This window comes from Opisthocomus hoazin, chromosome 7, assembly GCF_030867145.1.
Source record: "Opisthocomus hoazin isolate bOpiHoa1 chromosome 7, bOpiHoa1.hap1, whole genome shotgun sequence".
Lineage (NCBI taxonomy): Eukaryota > Metazoa > Chordata > Aves > Opisthocomiformes > Opisthocomidae > Opisthocomus > Opisthocomus hoazin.
In genome coordinates, this window is record NC_134420.1 from 34,609,346 (window position 1) to 34,626,784 (window position 17,439).

The 17,439-nt window shown below is 40.9% G+C and overlaps 1 protein-coding gene across 1 annotated transcript in view; it reads left to right on the forward strand.

The window, feature by feature from the left end:
• Positions 1-17,439, forward strand: part of MAP3K9 (mitogen-activated protein kinase kinase kinase 9) — a 65,068-nt gene that overhangs the window by 15,289 nt on the left and 32,340 nt on the right. The window lies entirely within an intron of this gene.

Genomic DNA, 17,439 nt, shown 5'->3' on the forward strand with positions numbered 1-17,439 from the left:
CTCTTTGAAGTGATGATTCATCACCCAAAATGATTCCTTAATTTTAAGCAATACCACATTTTGAAGATGGTGCATATTCCCTTATGACAAGACAAGGAAAGCCTTAAGCTGTTGGAAAGAATACAAGATATATCATGTGATTTTAAGTAGCTGCTTTTTGGTACAGGTTTACTTTCTGATTCTAGGATGGTTTCAGTTAGATTGGTGTGGCTCTGATTTCCAAAAGGTTGCCAAACTTCACTGGCATATCTGATAATTGCTTCTTAATTGTCTGACTGCTAATGGAAAGGTAAACAGCTTTCTTCAGACCTGAACTTTTTCCAGATATGAAAAACAAATAGTAACAGAACTCATGCACTAAGAAGAGAAACTATTGCCATGTGTAAGGATTTATAATTGTGTTGTTTGGTTACATCAGTGTTTCTGAAGATCAGGGAGAAGAGGACTCGCTCGCTTAATAATAATAGTTATAATAATAATAATCTTTGGGTCCCAGGCTGTAGAAGAGGGTGGTAACGGCAGGATGGTGCAGCATCATTCAGGGTTCTCTTCAGAAGGAAGTAGCCAGAGGACGGACAGCCCTCCTGTGAGCTGTTTGTGTTACCACCACACACAGCCCTTCCACTCTGCTTTCTAAAAGCTTTATTATATTACTCGAGCATTTATTATAACACCATTTTTTATTAAAAACAAAAACACCCTCCCAAAACACCAAACTTTATCTAATGCATGTATAGATTTCAAATTATCTCTGAAATCCTGTGTGTGCTTTAGATGCTGTACTACTTAAGTCCTGGATGATTTTTAGAGCTACAAGCCGAGCTCCTAGTTCACTATACAGCATGTTCCTCTGATGCTTCATCAAACAGACTTCTGGAATTTGCTTTGGCTGTTGACAAATGTTAAGATTTGCTGTTTGTATTACAACTGGAGACCTTCATTTAAAATGTAAACATGGCTTCAACCTTGCTGATTTATAGACTTATTGTTTAGATGCAAATGATAGTCAGTGTGCCAATAGTTCCGTTTACTAGTAATAGGTAAATACTTCTGCCAGTAAGATTTTGCTTATTGCAGCAGTTCCTGTGCTTAAACTGGGAATTCCTAGGAGGTTCTTGGATTACTCTGGAGAAGTGCTAGTATGGACAATTGCTCTGAAGATGGTATGTGTAAGGGCAGTGGGATGTATGCGAACCAGGCCTTGTGGTCCACGTGCCACAGAAGTATTACAGGATCTTCTATTGTTTCTGCTTGTTGAGTATGGGCTTAGGAAAAGATGTTGGAGAGAATAGTCTTTAGTTGCTTTTGTTCAAGGATCCTGAAAATAAGAAAAGTCTGATAGATTTGATTAATAGAATTCAATATGCCTAATTCTTGTTGAAGTGTTGTCAGTCTTGCCCTTGGATTTATTGCTTTATTTTTTCTTGTTTGATGTAATCAGTGGCATAGTGTGTGGCTTTGATGCAATTATGGTCATCTGGAAACTGGGGGATATTCCTAATGCTTCATCAGAGTACTGTGTAGTCACTTATGCTCTTTGATCACAGAGTAAGCTGGGTCAGAAAACTAACAGAAATGTAACACATCAAGAAGTGAACAGCTTTCTGATAGCTTTACTGCATGAGCAGTTCTCTTGCCTGGACTTTCATGTGCAACAGTGCAGAGCTACACTCTTTCTCAGCAGCTGGCAACTTGTTCTGCTCAGCTGGAGGTAAAACTGCAGTATTCAACACAGCCTGAATTTCACCGTTGTCAGCTGTAGCTTGGTGTTGATTGTGCACCCCAGAGCATTTTAACATTTGTTCTGATGAACAAAGAGGATATATGCCTCTCTTCCTTTTCTTAAGGTTTTTAAATTAAACCTGCTTTTTAAAAAACCCACCACAAACAAATCGCCAAAAAACCCAGCTTCTGGTGTGGTTTGTGCTGCTGCCTGTGAAGTTTTTATGTCTTCCTCACCTTCTAGATTGTGGAGTACCAGCCTGTTCCAGGAATGAATGTTACTTGGTATTATTGACTGTTTCATAGAGATATCTTAGTTGAAGCCAAAGAAAAACAGTTCTGTGCTACTTTTTTCCTCATGAATTTCATGTTTCTGCTTACCTGGAAATGGCTTCCACTGAACCAGCATTATTTTTAAATCTATTTTCAGACAGTTGCTTGAGTGACAATCAATGAATGTCATTCATGTCATCATTTTACTTTTCCATTACCTTTTTTTGTTGTTGCCTAATTCAGTTCTTGATTTGTTGCAAGCTTTCAGACTGAGACGATTTGGCGAAGCACTGTGTTGGGTACAGATGTAATTATATTTTTTACTTGGAGCATTTAACTGATTACGAAGAGTAAAATAATCCATGCCTGAGCTAGAAGGTTGTTCCAATGTAAGCAGTGTGGTAGGATTTAGTCTGAAACCAGAGCTGAACAGCTTAATTTTTCCAGGAAACTCACGTGAGCACTCGAAGTGTTTTGTACCAGATCACTAAAGCGATAAGACTTTTTTTCGACTTGGTTGGGTGGAAGGATCGATTCTAAATATATCGTGGCTGTAGAGACCTTTCCTATCTCCTCCCCCGTGATGCATTAGCTCTGTAGAGTTACTGTAATGCACGGCTTAAAATCCAAGAACTGCTGTGCTGTCACATCCATCACCTTCTCTAGGCTGATAGAAGAGGACAGTTGGCCAGCTTTATGGATTTGCTGAACCCTCGCGCGTACCTAAAAATTAAAAAGCTTTTGCTTCCAAGGTAGATTTTTTTTTAACCGAGTTGTTGCTCGATGGTTAGTAATAAAAGAGAAAATATTTGCTTATTACTAGAGACAATATTTATATTCTTTGTGTTTCCTTGTAAGATGTGAAATTTTGAGTCTTAAATTCTGTGCTCTACAGGATCTTATGTGACACTTAGCCTTCTGCACCACAAACAAATATTAGAATAAAGATGCAGTCCTGAAATGAATGGCACAGTACGCAACAGAAGGTAGGTAAAGGCTGCATGCGGAAAGCCCGGACTCAGTCCACGTGCAGATCTGTTAATCACTTTAAGTACTTTGAATGCAGGATCAAGAGCAGATTGCTTGTTATCTGGATACTTGTGAAGCAAAGCTATGCAAGCTGACTATGGAGGGTAGAGCTAAAATTGCAAATGAGATTTTGGCATAGCACTACAATATGAGGTCTCATTTTGGAGCAAGTTTTTGAAAGCCTTTCCCAAAAGCTTAGTTCTGTTCTCAAGGCAGTATGCCAGTGTACTGCTAACAGGACTTAATAATTAAGAAAGGAACACCTGGCAAGCTCAGTCTCTTGTCCGCTTTGCAATAACACTGATTTTTTTACTTGTTAGGCAAACTGCAGACTTACTGTCTAGCTTCTGGCTCTCTGAGAGCATGACTCTTGGACAATGCAGCAGAATGAAGCAATATATTAAGGCTATCTTTTTATCTAACATCCATTATCTACCACCACCACCATCTGAGCTGAAATGTGTCTTGGGAAGTTTTGCTTATTCATGGGAGGGGAAAATGGGATTGGAGCAATCATAAGAAGTTCAGTGAAGCCATCTTCTATGCAAGAGCATTTTTGTTTCATCTGTGGATACTTTTCTCCTTCTAATTAGGACTGTTCAAAAACTATAGGACTGTGGTTAATATTTGCTATTACTATAGTAGCTTCTAAATAAGAACACTGAAGATTTCAGAATGCATTGCATTTCTTTGGAGTACAGTGGAAGTTTTTATTCATTTTTCAGATAAAAGCATAAAAAGTAGTAACTGGCTCATGCAAGAGGTGAAAGATGCTTATCTCATTTTTCTGAATTAGTCTCCATTTAAAAAAACATATCCACATTTGTGTGAATTTCATGGCCTCCAGTAGTTGAAAGTGTTTGGACTAGAAACAGATCTAGAAGGCAGTCAAAGGGATTTGGACAAAGCAAAGATTATATCTAGATTGTGGGGAGATGAGTACAAAAAATACTGTAAACTGAAATTAGCTGTCCCAATTGTGAAATTCCAGGGTGTGTGTGTCAGGGAAGAAATTCGAATTTAAGTGCACAAACTGAAGCATTGAAGTTCCATCTGAACATGAGGAAGAACTTCTTCCCTCTGAGGGTGACGGAGCACTGGAACAGGCTGCCCAGGGAGGTTGTGGAGTCTCCTTCTCTGGAGATATTCAAGACCCGCCTGGACAAGGTCCTGTGCAGCCTGCTGTAGGTGACCCTGCTTCAGCAGGGGGGTTGGACTAGATGACCCACAGAGGTCCCTTCCAACCCCGAACATTCTGTGATTCTGTCAAGTGTATTATTAATATTTTAGTGTTCGTGGACCCTCTGGCTAGGAATCGAAGTTCTCAGAAAGTGCCTTCAGAGCTGTCCTAGCTCCAATAACTTTATTCTGTGGGCTGAAAAACAAATCTTTAGAAAACATACGGGGTTGAGTGGGGAGATTCTTTGTTCAAGACGAGGTTTCCTGTAGCAGATTGGCTCGGTTTTGGACACGTTCTGCCATGAGTGGGTGGGAGAGTCTGGATCCTGTGATATTAATCAGGCTTTTTTCCTCTGGCACACCTTCAGCTTCAGTAAGCCTTTAGCTGACTTTTGAAACTTGTGTAAAGCAATTTTTTGATAAATTTGGAGTTCTTTGGAAATGGAAATACTCTGTTTCCTTCAACTTTTGCGCTTGAGACTTCTGCTGTATTGCTGACAAGAAGTTTATTGGTAGTACCTCCTCATACAGGTCTGGATTGCTCTTAAATCCTGCCATGAAAAGACTTGCAGCTTTTAGAATTGAATCTCTGGTCATGTTTGGCATTTAAGGATCTTGGAATGAAAAAGCATTGGTTTCCATAAGGTTCTACTCTGCCCTTTTCTTTCTATAAAGCTCTTACACCTGTGATTTGATGGACTCAGTAGCTGATAGGTCTTCTTACAATACTTGAGTTATCTAAATGGAGGAAGTGGATGGGCTGGTGCTTATCGACTATCTGCCGGAAGTTTTACAATTTTGCATTTTGATAAGTGAAGCCATAGTAAGCTGTTCTGTTTGCAGGATGGAGGAAGAAATAAAATGTGTCCAGTATTCCCACCCACAGTGAGTACTCAGCTGCAGCAATGGTCTTTCACACTCCAGCTATGACAGAGTAAGCATTAGGTCCCATCTTTGAGGCTGCCTGTTGACCTTACTGGTGTTGAAAACAGTGATCATACAGTAACAGATGAGCAGAGGCCTATGAGAAGACAAATCTGGTACTAGGCTGTTGTATCTATAGGTGGTTGCGTTGATCTGGAGTGGATCTGCAAAAATACCCAACTGCATCAGAAATGCATGGTATTATTCTGGGAAAGAAAAGGTGAGTGCCCCTGTACTCGGCACTGGTGAGACTGCACCTGGAGTACTGCGTTCAGTTTTGGGCCCCTCACTGCAAGGAAGACATGGAGTTGCTGGAGCTTGTCCAGAGAAGGGCAATGAGGCTGGTGAGGGGTCTAGAGAAAAAGCCTTCCAAGGAGTGGCTGAGGTAACTGGGGCTGTTTAGTCTGGAGAAGAGGAGGCTGAGGGGGGACCTTATTGCTCTCTACAACTACCTGAAAGGAGGTTGTAGTGAGGCAGGCGTTGGTCTCTTCTCCCAGGTAACTAGCGGTAGGACAAGAGGAAATGGCCTCAAGTTGCACAAGGGGAGACTGAGACTGGATATTAGGAAACATTTCTTTACTGAAAGAGTGGTTAGGCATTGGAACAGGCTGCCCAAGGAGGTAGTTGAGTCACCATCCCTGGAGGTATTCAAAAAACGTGTAGATGTGGCACTTTGGAATATGGTTTAGTAGGCATAGTGGTGTTGGGTAGATGGTTGGACCTAATGATCATAGAGGTCTTTTCCAACCTACAATTCTATAATTCTAAGTTAGGTAGAGTTGTTTCATTCCATGTGAGCTTGAGTTCCTTTGCCATTTTTCATCCTTTGAGGTCTTAAGTAGTGGTCTTCTGACTTCTGCTCATTCTAACAAAATAAGAATAGATATGGTGAAATATTGGGACTAAAGGAGAAATCTAGTTGAGAATGTAGATAAGAATGTGGGAGACTGGGGAAGAAACTTTGCCAAGTCTGTGCAGGTAGGTGGATGGCTACTTTGTGATTTAAATAGTAGAATTAAATGTTTCTACACCAAGTAAAATAACAAAGATGACATATTTAGCCTATTTATAGTCCTTCTTCATGTCACTCTCACCCACCCATCACTGTTGCTGCCATCTAGCTCTTGGACTGCATAACCAGCTGATGTGGCTCTAAGAGGACAGAGTACAGCACCAAATAATGAGTACGGGCTTTTGGGAATGGGTGGAAGTGGGATGTGCATGAAGGCTAAACCCTTTTGCTGGAGTTTTTCCTCATTTCTTGATATGACTGCTTTCCTCATTCCTGGAATCTTGGATGGCAAAGCGTTTGACCCACAGCAGTGCTAACAGTGGTGAAGACTGAAACAGAACTACTGCAGTGCACTGACACTTATGGGTGTTCAGATATTTCCACCACCTTAGGGTTTTTCAGGCCTTCTCAACTCTACATCATCAAGTTGCTGTGTCTGATAGTTTGCAGTCAGGCCCTCTGCTGGGACCTTCAACATCCGCTCTGTCTCTACGTCCGGGAGCTCCCTTTAAGCTCAGGCTAACTTGAAGTATCTTCATAATTTGGTTTTCTTACGTTCCTGGCAAACAAGCTTCTGAGACTTTCTTCAGATTGTTCTCCCAATCTGTTTCAAAGCACCACTATCAAGCCTAGCACACTGGAAACACTGTTTAATGGTAGGCGTCTCTATGAATAGTTGATAAAGCTATGTAGAACACATGTGTAGCATACATGAGTTAATGTTGCTTTATCACTAGGTAGTAGCCCTGTTATTTCATAATCTGCCTGGAACTGTAGTGTTTAAATAAAAGAATGACAGGTATTCTGTCACTAAAATACTGACTGCATTGTCTCAGTTGGGGAAAAGTTATGTGGAAGTTAAATGTGAAGCCAGCAATCATCTGTCAAGTCAGAGATATATCCTGGTGTACCACAGACAACAAATCCAGCTTATTTTTCTGGTGTAGTAGGGATCCTTGTCTTCTAGCCTACTCTCTTCTGTATTTTTTCCCATATGGTTTCAGTTCTCATTGCGCTCAGTCCCTCTCTTATTTCTTTTTTATTTCTCTCTTCACTCAATGATTGTAACCATTTCCATCAGGGTTGATGTTCATTAGCTAATAGATTTCTGTTCTTGTGTGCCAGGCTTACTGAGTAGCATCATGCACAGGTAAATGACTTGGCGTGAACTGTGAGCTGGACCATACAAGAGACTGTCTTGGATTTTTTTGCAGTTTCTTTCCCGTTTGTTAATACACACACACACACACACTCTCACTCTAGACTGGGAAAGGGAGCATGAAGTTGCTGGTACAGCTGTTGTCATGAAATATGGGGGTAATAGAATCATAGAATCGTGAAGGTTGGAAAAGACCTCTAAATTAATCATCAAGTCCAACCGTCAACTCATCACCACCATGCCTGCTAAACCATGTCCTGAAGTGCCATATCTACACGTTTTTTGAACACCTCCAGGGATGGTGACTTCACTGCCTCCCTGGGCAGCCTGTTCCAATGCCTGACCACTCTTTCAGTGAAGAAATATTTCCTAATACACAAACTGAACCTCCCCTGATGCAACTTGAGGCCATTTCCTCTCATCGCTAGTTACTTGGGAGAAGAGATCAACACCCGCCTCACTACAACCTCCTTTCAGGTACTTGTAGAGAGCGATAAGATCTCCCTTCAGCCTCCTCTTCTCCAGACTAAACAGCCCCAGCTCCCTCAGCTGCTCCTTGTAAGACTTGTTCTCTAGACCCTTCACCAGCCATGGTGGAAGCGATGGGCAGTTTGGTTGTTAACTGTTGTGGTGGTATTGCAAGATAATCTTGCTTTCCTTGGTTTTCTGTCATTATCAATTTTTGCCATTTAAGTCAGGAAGTTCTTTGTTTTCTTGGTATGCCATGTGCTAAATAAATTGGGAATACAACAGCAGAATAATTGAAGAAGCTGAAGCTAGTATAGCCAGAAAATTTTGGTATGCCTGGCTGCTCATATTGTTTTGTGCAGTAGGCAGTAGACAGCAGCCCCTTTCCTCTACCTTCATGTATAAAAATGTGCTATTTTTGCTGTGGGTGATCACACTGTAGTAGTTCCTCCCTGGATGTTGTTCTGTTCTGAAGTGATGAGTCAGCTTTCAGCACAAGCAAAGGAGTATTCTGTTCAGCACTACGCTATGCAGATAAACATAATCCTTTCTCTAGGCTGAGAAACCAGAAAAAGGCAATTACATGACCGTATTTTGCTGCCTTGTCACTTAATTTTGACAGCACGATGAAATAAGGGGCCACTTCCTACCAGTTCTTTTCATGTTACTAGCAACTGGATCAGCATTGGTTAAAGTGTTTATTTTTTCCCTCCTTGCTCTTTCCCCCTACTTTGGCCCACTGGAGACAAAGAATGCTGTCCTAACTGTCCAAAAGTGTAGCTGAAAACTAAAATAACCCTCCCAAAAGAAACCAGTAAAAAATCTGACAGTGTCACTGCCTTCTGGGATAGTTTGTGTTTGTGAGAGGAGGTTATAACATGTCTCCTAGCTCTGCTGGTGTGATATGAGCAAAACAGAGGATTGAAACAGCAGCTGTTAATTTCGTTGCCAAAAAAATATTTCTTAATTTCCCTTGTGAAAACTTTCCTTCTGTGAAAGTTATCTACCGCTTTAAACTACCTTTTCATGCATACTGGAGGTAGTATGGTGCTGGGTGAAAGATAAGAGGTGTATTACTGGGGTTTTATAAAGTGACCAACTTAGAACCTAAGTAAAGTTTTATCGTGTTTGTTTTAGCAATCAGATTGAAAGATTCAGTGCAGATGGTTTATCTGTTTATGTAGGGTACAGAAGTGTGTTTGGAAGAAGAGTAGATGGGTTTGAGAAGAAGAAAATTAAAGGAAAGGGTTGGAAATGTGTGTATTCTGGCAAAAGAAGAGAGATCGAGACCCATTAGTGCTTCTAGCGTAATTGGAAAGAGGAAAAAACATGTGTAATATAAGTTGGGTTAAGCAGAATGACATCTCAACAGTGCGGTTATTTCCATTGGAGCACTATAGTAAAGCTGAAAATATTCCCAAACCAAAGTTTGGTCAGCAGTTTTAGACTTCTTACTGCAATGGCTAAGAAGCAGGAGTGATACTGACATATTTGATGTGTTTTACCCAGCCCTGGTACCTGTAGGTACAAGTAGATTAAAGGATGTACAGTTTTATACCCCTGTCTTTACCATGTCATGGTATATTTGTATGTCTGATCTTATGTCTTTCTGGTAGATGCATGAATAATGAAAATACAGCTGTTTAATATCAGGAAACAAGGTCCTCCTTGCAGCAAGGTTTTGTGTGTTTGACAAAGATGCTCACCATTGACTTACCAACTGATTCCATGATTGTTAAGGTGAGTGGTGCAAAATGCAATGAATATGACCTCCAGCTGCCTTTGTGGGCCAAGGGAGAGTTTTATTTCAGACTTGTTTAACAGTGCTGCCAGTCTGACCTATGTTAGCTGTCCCACTAATAGAACAATGTATTCTGAAAACTTAATTTGAAAAAAGTTCAGAGCACTGACACAGTCTTGCAACTATAAGTAAATTGGTTTTCATCAGATGGCTCTCTAACATCTGGTGTGCTGGGGAACTTATCTCCGTGAAATTGCTTACTTATACTAGACCACAGAGATTCATGTCATTTGAGTTTGGGCATTAAGCACAGATGTCCTCTAGTCAAGAGAGGCTCCTGTAGAGAGTAAGTCAGAGCACGTATATTAGACTTATCCTGGAATCCCCTTCTAGGCGGGCTTTGTCTTTTCTGACTGTGTTGGGAGCCTAGGAAGACTGCCCTCTGAGATGCTTTGAGATTATTTTCATCCAAGCCAGCTTTCACTGTAATGATCCATGAGAATGGAGGAGGGCGAAGGGGAAGAAATTCGCCTTTTGAACATGTGAGGCTGTGGTAGGTGTGCATCTACTTCATGCATGCAAGACAGAATTTCATCTCTATGGAAGTGTTTATCACCTGCCTCCAGGGCAGCCCTTCTGTAGTCTTATCTCATAGTTTATGGTAGAGTTGAAACTTGGATAGCAGTCTGTATTCCTTCAGAATTAATTTGATCCTCTGTTTTGCCTACTTAGAACTAACCAGTGGTTTGGGCTACTAGTACAGGATGTCCACATGTCGCATTAATTTGGCAGAAAATAAACCCCCTTGCGTTCTAACTCTCTTCACCAGAGTGAGAGGCTAGGTGCGGCTAGGTTTAAATTCTGAGTGATATCCAATTTGCCACTACCAGTCCAGCTGCGTTTAATATGTATATTAAACTACCACGATTCTGGATACACTAATAGTAGTCTGCACCTTCAATCCAGTCGTGCTCATGAACTAGCACGGCCGCATTTGGTCGCGTTCAGTGAGAAACTGTGACAACTGGCTACTTAAACAGTGCAGTTTTATTTGTGCAACAGGTATATAGGTTTTTTGAATTGCCGGTGATAGTGACTGTCTGCAAGAAAGCACGTGCAAATATAAAACATGTGAAAAGGTTATAAATAATACAGCCTGGCTATAAACATTAGGGAGTAACGATTCCCAAGAAAAGAGCTTAGTTTAAGTCTCACCCAAGGCGTCCCAAGGGGGGGAGAAGCAAGGCTCAGCCTATCGGCCAATCCCGGCTGTTGAAGGCAGTCTGAGTTGGAGTTTCCCTTGACTTGCTCACGATGTTATCTTCTTCTCCTCCGAAAATCTACAGTGTTATCTTCTTCTCCGAAAATCCCCCATTTCCCTGTCTATTTTTATATCCTTTCTACCTTTAAGGTGGAGTTTGAGTGACTGTAGTCATACATACCTTTTATCATGATTGGTGTAAAATTTTCTCGCTTCACATTTAAAGGTATAGTTTACGAAAAATCGAGAGCGCAGACTCGAAGAGGGGTGGTCGCACCTCGGAGGCGGGTAGCCTTTGGGATGAAGGTGTGTTTTGGTATTAAAAGGATATTAAAACGAGCAAAGTTCACGAGAGGATAGCACTTTGGCAAGGTTTCGAAAACCTGTTGGCTCAGGGGGCCAGATGAGCTGCTTATCAGTTCTAGAGGACCATTTCTTCCCGCTTTATCATCACGGAGCATAGCCATGGAGTCTCCACTCTGCTCCATCCTCTATGGTATGTTGCAGGGAGTTGCTGTATTAGTGGATTCCTCGCATGCCTGCTGCAGCTGTGTCCCATCCTCAGAGCTCCTTTTGATTTCATGCTTTTCCTCAATGGGTGAACACTGCTACATTTTTCATATAAACCTTAATTTTCAGATGTAAAACCTTAATTTTACTAATAATTCCACACCACAGTAACAAAATTTTAAAGCTGCAAGTTTCAGTGTTTTCAGTGCAGTGATTTTTCCCTCTGAAAGCACATAGAATAGTCCTAGATAACGCAATAGTCCCAATGCTAAAAGTGCTAGTGAAAGTTCAGTGTTCTAACATGAAACTCCACCCTTGGAACCATCCTTAAAGGTCTCATTAGACCAACAGCAGCCTTCCTCTGTCCTTCTATTAAATAACACTGCACTGACTAGTGCCTCATAGAGCAGGCATCTCCATAATCACTTGTGATGACAAGACAGAACTGAAGATCCAGTGGTAGCAACTACACAAAGGCTGAAGGTATCTTAGAAATAGGTATTTTAGGTATAATGGTATCTTAGAAATCTTAATCAAGTTGCTCTTTGTTTTGCTTGGAATACTACGGCAGAAGTTTTTGTCTTTCTAGTAAAGCATAGTAATGTGGAATGGGGTGGAGCTGGAGGAAGAGCTGACTCCGTGTCAGATACCATTGAATCAGTCATATTTCAGTGGTCTGTTTCTGACAGGTCTATTTTCAGTACAAATCTTTGTTTAAACAACAAAAGCATGAGCTGGCCCTGCCTTCAACAAAAAAACCCTCCTTCCTCTTGATGTCACTGATACACAACCGTGACTCACAAAACTGAGAATCATTGCCTTTGGGATCTGTTATCACTGGGATCTGTGTAATTCTAAAGACTTGCTTACTTTCAGTAAGACTGACATTGGATTTTGTCAAAAGCCTGCTAGCTATTAATACACATACAGAATGATACTTAAACTGGAGATGGTAAACTGGCTTCACCTGACCTCAGGAAGTTGATTTCCATCACTTCCAACTCTGCTAGAAAAGCTGCTAGCTCAAATCACAAACAAGGATAAGAGGATCTTGGGCACATCATCAGTTCTACCTGCCGCCCCTGCCCCCCAGCTAAGAAACCATCTTTAATGGTACCAGCACTGGCTGGGTTATCTCCCCATCACTCTTTGTGCATATTGAGACTGGAATAAGAAACTCCAGTTGTATCAGGAGAATCTCTAATGGCACTCTGTTTCAGCATCTGGTGTTGCCTACCAACTGAAGAGTATTAGACCTGGTGAAAGGTCTGGTTAATGGCAGCATTCAGTGATTTGCAGAATGTACTGAAGATGCTCATCATAAACTTTATCAGTCCGCTTCGGCTCCAGCTTCTGCACTATTGCTTCAGTAGTCAAAACAACTCAATCAAACCATATTTTAAGCAACTGGACTTGTTCTTGTGGAAATTATACTCTTCCACATTACTGTGATTCTGAAGGGGTAAATGCCAGGACTTGTTGACAAAGGACGGTTCTCTGGTATATGGATCTTCATTGAAGAGTTCACTCATGGCAGCAAAGATAAATTAAAGGACACAATTAAGAAAAGCTGTTTAGTATCTGGGATGGTCTTGCAGGCTGGGGTGCTGCAGTCAGTACTGTGAGCATGATGGTAATTTTCCATGAAGTATCAAAGTCCCCAACATAGGATATCTTCAGTCTTCAGAGAGTAGGCTCCGAAGTGCCACCTATAGCTCTGAACTACTCAGTAACAGGACTGAGAATGCTGTAAAGTCAGTGATGAAAGCAAGCCACACGGTGCTGCCTTTCCTTTTCATTACTGCAACTTGGTTTGTCCTGAGCTGAAGCCAAAGCATCACATAGATGGAAACCTGTGTTAAAAAGTGCTGAAAATATAAAGATGACAGGTTTTCTCAGCTCTGGCAATATGCAGTTATTTTTTTACTTGCTGTAATGTCAGACAGTATGACTAAGGACTGCACCAGACTGAGTCTTGTCAAATGAGCTTTGACTTCTGCCTTCTACTGTTTCACTAGTTAGTCTGTCTCATCATCAGACCAGTAAGTGCTGGGCTTATTGCCTTTGGTTACCTACCCCACCGCTTTGTTTATATGGTGCCTACTTCTTTCTTTGTACTTCAGGAAGCTTTCTCACAAGGGCCTGATATGAAAATATCCTTGATGCTTCTTATAAGAAACCAAAGATGTTCTCAAAGAATATGGAGGAAGCTCAGTAGACATTTTCATTTAAAAAAAAAAAAAAAAAAAAGGCTGGTCTTCATCATAACCTAAATAAGAGGAGGCCCAGTGTTTAATTTCTACCTTTGTATCTCTCTAAGCTCAGACCTAACGTCTCTATTCACTGTTGTCTTTCAGACTTGCAGTCCGCCTGGCTCTCAAATTAAAGTGGGTTTGAATCATCAGCAGTGATGATTCTTGAGAGTCCTTGTGGTAATAAAGTTCTTAGTAAATTATCAGTAGTTGAAATTGCACAACTAAATCGTATATACCTGTATGTGGATGACGGCCTGAGCCAGGGATGGTCTTGCTAGGAGATGCCAAGACCTATTTGGATCATATTCTTTTCTTGTTGTCTCAGCTGGGACACCTTGAGATGTGGAAGAGCTGTCTTGCTGGACAGAATTCATCTGAGTTGTAATTGATTTCGCATTGTCAAATGCTTATTTTCTGGAGGGCATGTTACAAGTCTTTCAGCAATACATGAAAATGTATGCGAGCACTTCTGGATTATTATTCCTGTAAGCACACGTTCGTGATACCCCTCACCTAAAGCAGCTAACAGTTTTTAATGCTAGTTTAAACCACCATACTTTGCTTTGCATTTGCAGTACTCAAAGAACATGGCATTGGTGATTTGCTATATTAAGTTGTTTTGCTGTAGCAGTTGGATCCTCAAAACTTTTTGAATGGACTTGTGTAACACCCAGTTTGCTTCACTAGTCTCTCTTGTACACTGCCAGTTGGCTCCTACCTGTGCTACTTAATATCAACTTTCCTCTGTGCTATAGAGGAAAAAATGGTTTTGAGTTGTTAGGAGCAGGACTACATAGCGTACCTTCATCTACAACCTGGCTGGCTCTGCGCATGCACACGAGGAAGAGGTTCCTTGCATGGGCCCTGCTGAACCAGGGAAGTGGTGATCTGCCACTAACAGAGTGGCACGCGTTCTGTGTGTGCCTGGTGATTCGGCTCTTGTTCTTCCCTGGTTGCCTGAAAACTAGGCCCAGTATCTTCGCTGCTAAACAATTTCTCTTTTTACGGCTAGGAATGTGAAAGATTTTAAATTCAATTTTCTACCTTTTTTTCAAAACTTCTTTATCTCATGCAGATCTTCTAAATCAACAGACCAGAATGAGATGATTTAGTTCATTGGTAGATTAGCTGAGGTTTTGGTGTAGGTGAATTTTTTTGTTAGCCTCATTTGTTAAAAACAGCTGTTTATCATCTGACCACTGTTAGCCCTATCCTGAGTGACTGAATCTATTCAAAGATGGAAATGTGTGTTAACTCTGTAAGTGTAGGAAGTATGTTGCTTATTTGTGTTTCATATTGTGGTAGACTAGTATGAGTGCAGATGAAATAGCACCTGCAGAAGAGAACTGGCACTCAAAGCATTAAGCAAGAGGCAATAACTGGTTGTAGGTATTGCTCACAAGCAAATGAGACCATGTTGATTAGCATGAGCAAAATGCATTTGCAGTGTCCTAGCAACCTGGCTTGTGTTCTCCACAGAAGAGATTTTTACGGAGGAAACTGAAAGGAATTCATGTTTCACCTATTTACAAGATTATTCATTGAAATCCAAGCAAACACAAGAGGGAGAGTCAACGTTTTAGGTTTAAAAATCGGACGGATGGGCTAGGGAGACTCCTAGGAGTTAAAAGTGAGCCTGTTGATACTGACCAAGATAAGGAGAACCAAAACAGATGTTGGAGAGAGATATGATTCTTAAAATAATTTTTTACAATTTTGGGTTACAGGATTATTATCCCAAGCAGTTATTACAAGGAAATAGGAGGGGAGCCAACGATGTAACTAAAGAATCAAGGGCTTGCAATAAATCCAGCTCTTTCATTGTCCTTCTCTGTGGTCTTTCTTTTATCATGGTAATTTATCTTAGCCTACATCTGATAAAAGAACAGGTTCATGGATACAAAAGATCTGTGTAAGTACTAATTATTTTGTTAGGACTTAATACAAATCAAGGTAATTGGATTTAAATAACCTCTTGCCAGGAAGGTATGTACAACCCAGCTGTGATATCTGGCGCTCTGTTGTGCTGTTGAGCTCATTCAGACAGAATGTGATCTACCTTGTTAACAACAAATTTGCTTCTTGTGCTTAGGGAAGGATGCAAAACAAACTGCAAACCCATGCTTTCTTGTTTCAAAGTTTTACTTTACTGTTACAACTTCACTGTGTATCTATATATTACTGCATATAAATTTAAAATTAGATTTTATTATTCTGCCAGCTCTTTAGGTAGAGTGGGTACCTGCTACAAGAAACTTAGTTCATAGATTCTAGGAAGTTTTCCACTCTTGCAGTCAATGAGCGACTTGTTAGCAATTTCTCCTAGCAGTTCTTCAGCTGCTAGAAAGAAGGAAAAGAAGTTAGGCTTACTAGAAGAAGAGGCACAAGGGAAGACTTCTTCTATACCTTAGTTTCTTGTGGTGGTTCTGTTCTACACTGAAGTGTGGTTTTAAGAATACATACACTTTTGTCCTCGCCAAAATGAAGAGGGTAGTAACTCTAGGCCTCAAACTCATCCTTCCTCTGCAATTCGGAAAATGGAGCATTCAGTGATGTTAGGAAGGAATTTTGCAAAAGAATCAAGAGCTTAACCATAAGTCTAGTTCATTAAGAACTTGAATCGGCCAACAAAAATCTTTAATGAATTAGTATTTTGTAAATTCTGAAGCCCTGTAGAAAGGGTAGTTGATTATTTTTTTGGTAAATTTTCAGAGAAGACAGTTTGTTTAACTTTTGTTAAAGTAAATGTAGTGTTTTAACATGTAGTTGTGTATTAGTTATGATGCAGAAGTGTTCAAATAACACTTTTGGCTTTTATTTAATAGAAAATCCCACTTTGATTATTGGAGGGAAGTATGAGAAGGAATGTAAGATTTATTTATTATTTTTTTCAAAAAAAAGCTGTGTTAGCTTGAGACTGATACTTGAATCTTTTCATGGACTGCTAAAAATAGTCCTGAAGATTATTTTTATATGTACTGTAATTTTTGGCATGCTTTTGGCTTTTATATGTTTTGTTATGATCCATGATTGGTTGTGGAGTTTGGTGGTTTCTTGCAATTCACACATATGTACATAGAGAGGGGAAGAACTCCCTCATAATGATGGTGTTTTAGTGGCTTGATGCCTTTTTCTGTGAAGTCATTGGACTAATGGTAATACAAATGTTTTTTTCTTTGTGGCTCTTTACAAAGTGGCTGAACATCATTTCACAGGCTTAAGGCTACATTAGTTATGGAAGTTTAGTGGCCTGTTATGTTCTGTTGCTTGATGTTACATTGCTGGCACGACTTGTGCGGTCATTTTACATTAAGATAGAGGATAACAAGGCGCCTCATCTGGAGTACTCTGTCCAGTTCTGGGCTCCCCAGTTCAAGAAAGATGAAGAGCTACTGGAGAGAGTCCAGCGGAGGGCTACAAGGATGTTGAGGGGACTGGAACATCTCTCCTATGAGGAGAGGCTGAGGGAGCTGGGCTTGTTCAGCCTGAAGAAGAGAAGGCTGCGAGGGGACCTTATAAATGCTTACAAATATCTGAAGGGTGGGTGTCAGGAGGATGGGGCCAAGCTCTTTTCAGTGGTGCCCAGCGACAGGACAAGGGGCAATGGGCACAAACTGAGGCACAGGAAGTTCCGTCTGAACATGAGGAAGAACTTCTTCCCTCTGAGGGTGACGGAGCACTGGAACAGGCTGCCCAGGGAGGTGGTGGAGTCTCCTTCTCTGGAGATATTCAAGACCCGTCTGGACAAGGTCCTCTACAGCCTACTGTAGGTGACCCTGCTTCAGCAGGAGGGTTGGACTAGATGACCCACAGAGGTCCCTTCCAACCCCTACCATTTTGTGATTCTGTGATTCTGTAAAGCAGAGTGGATACTTCTGGCCTCTGGTTTACACTCATTTCACAGTG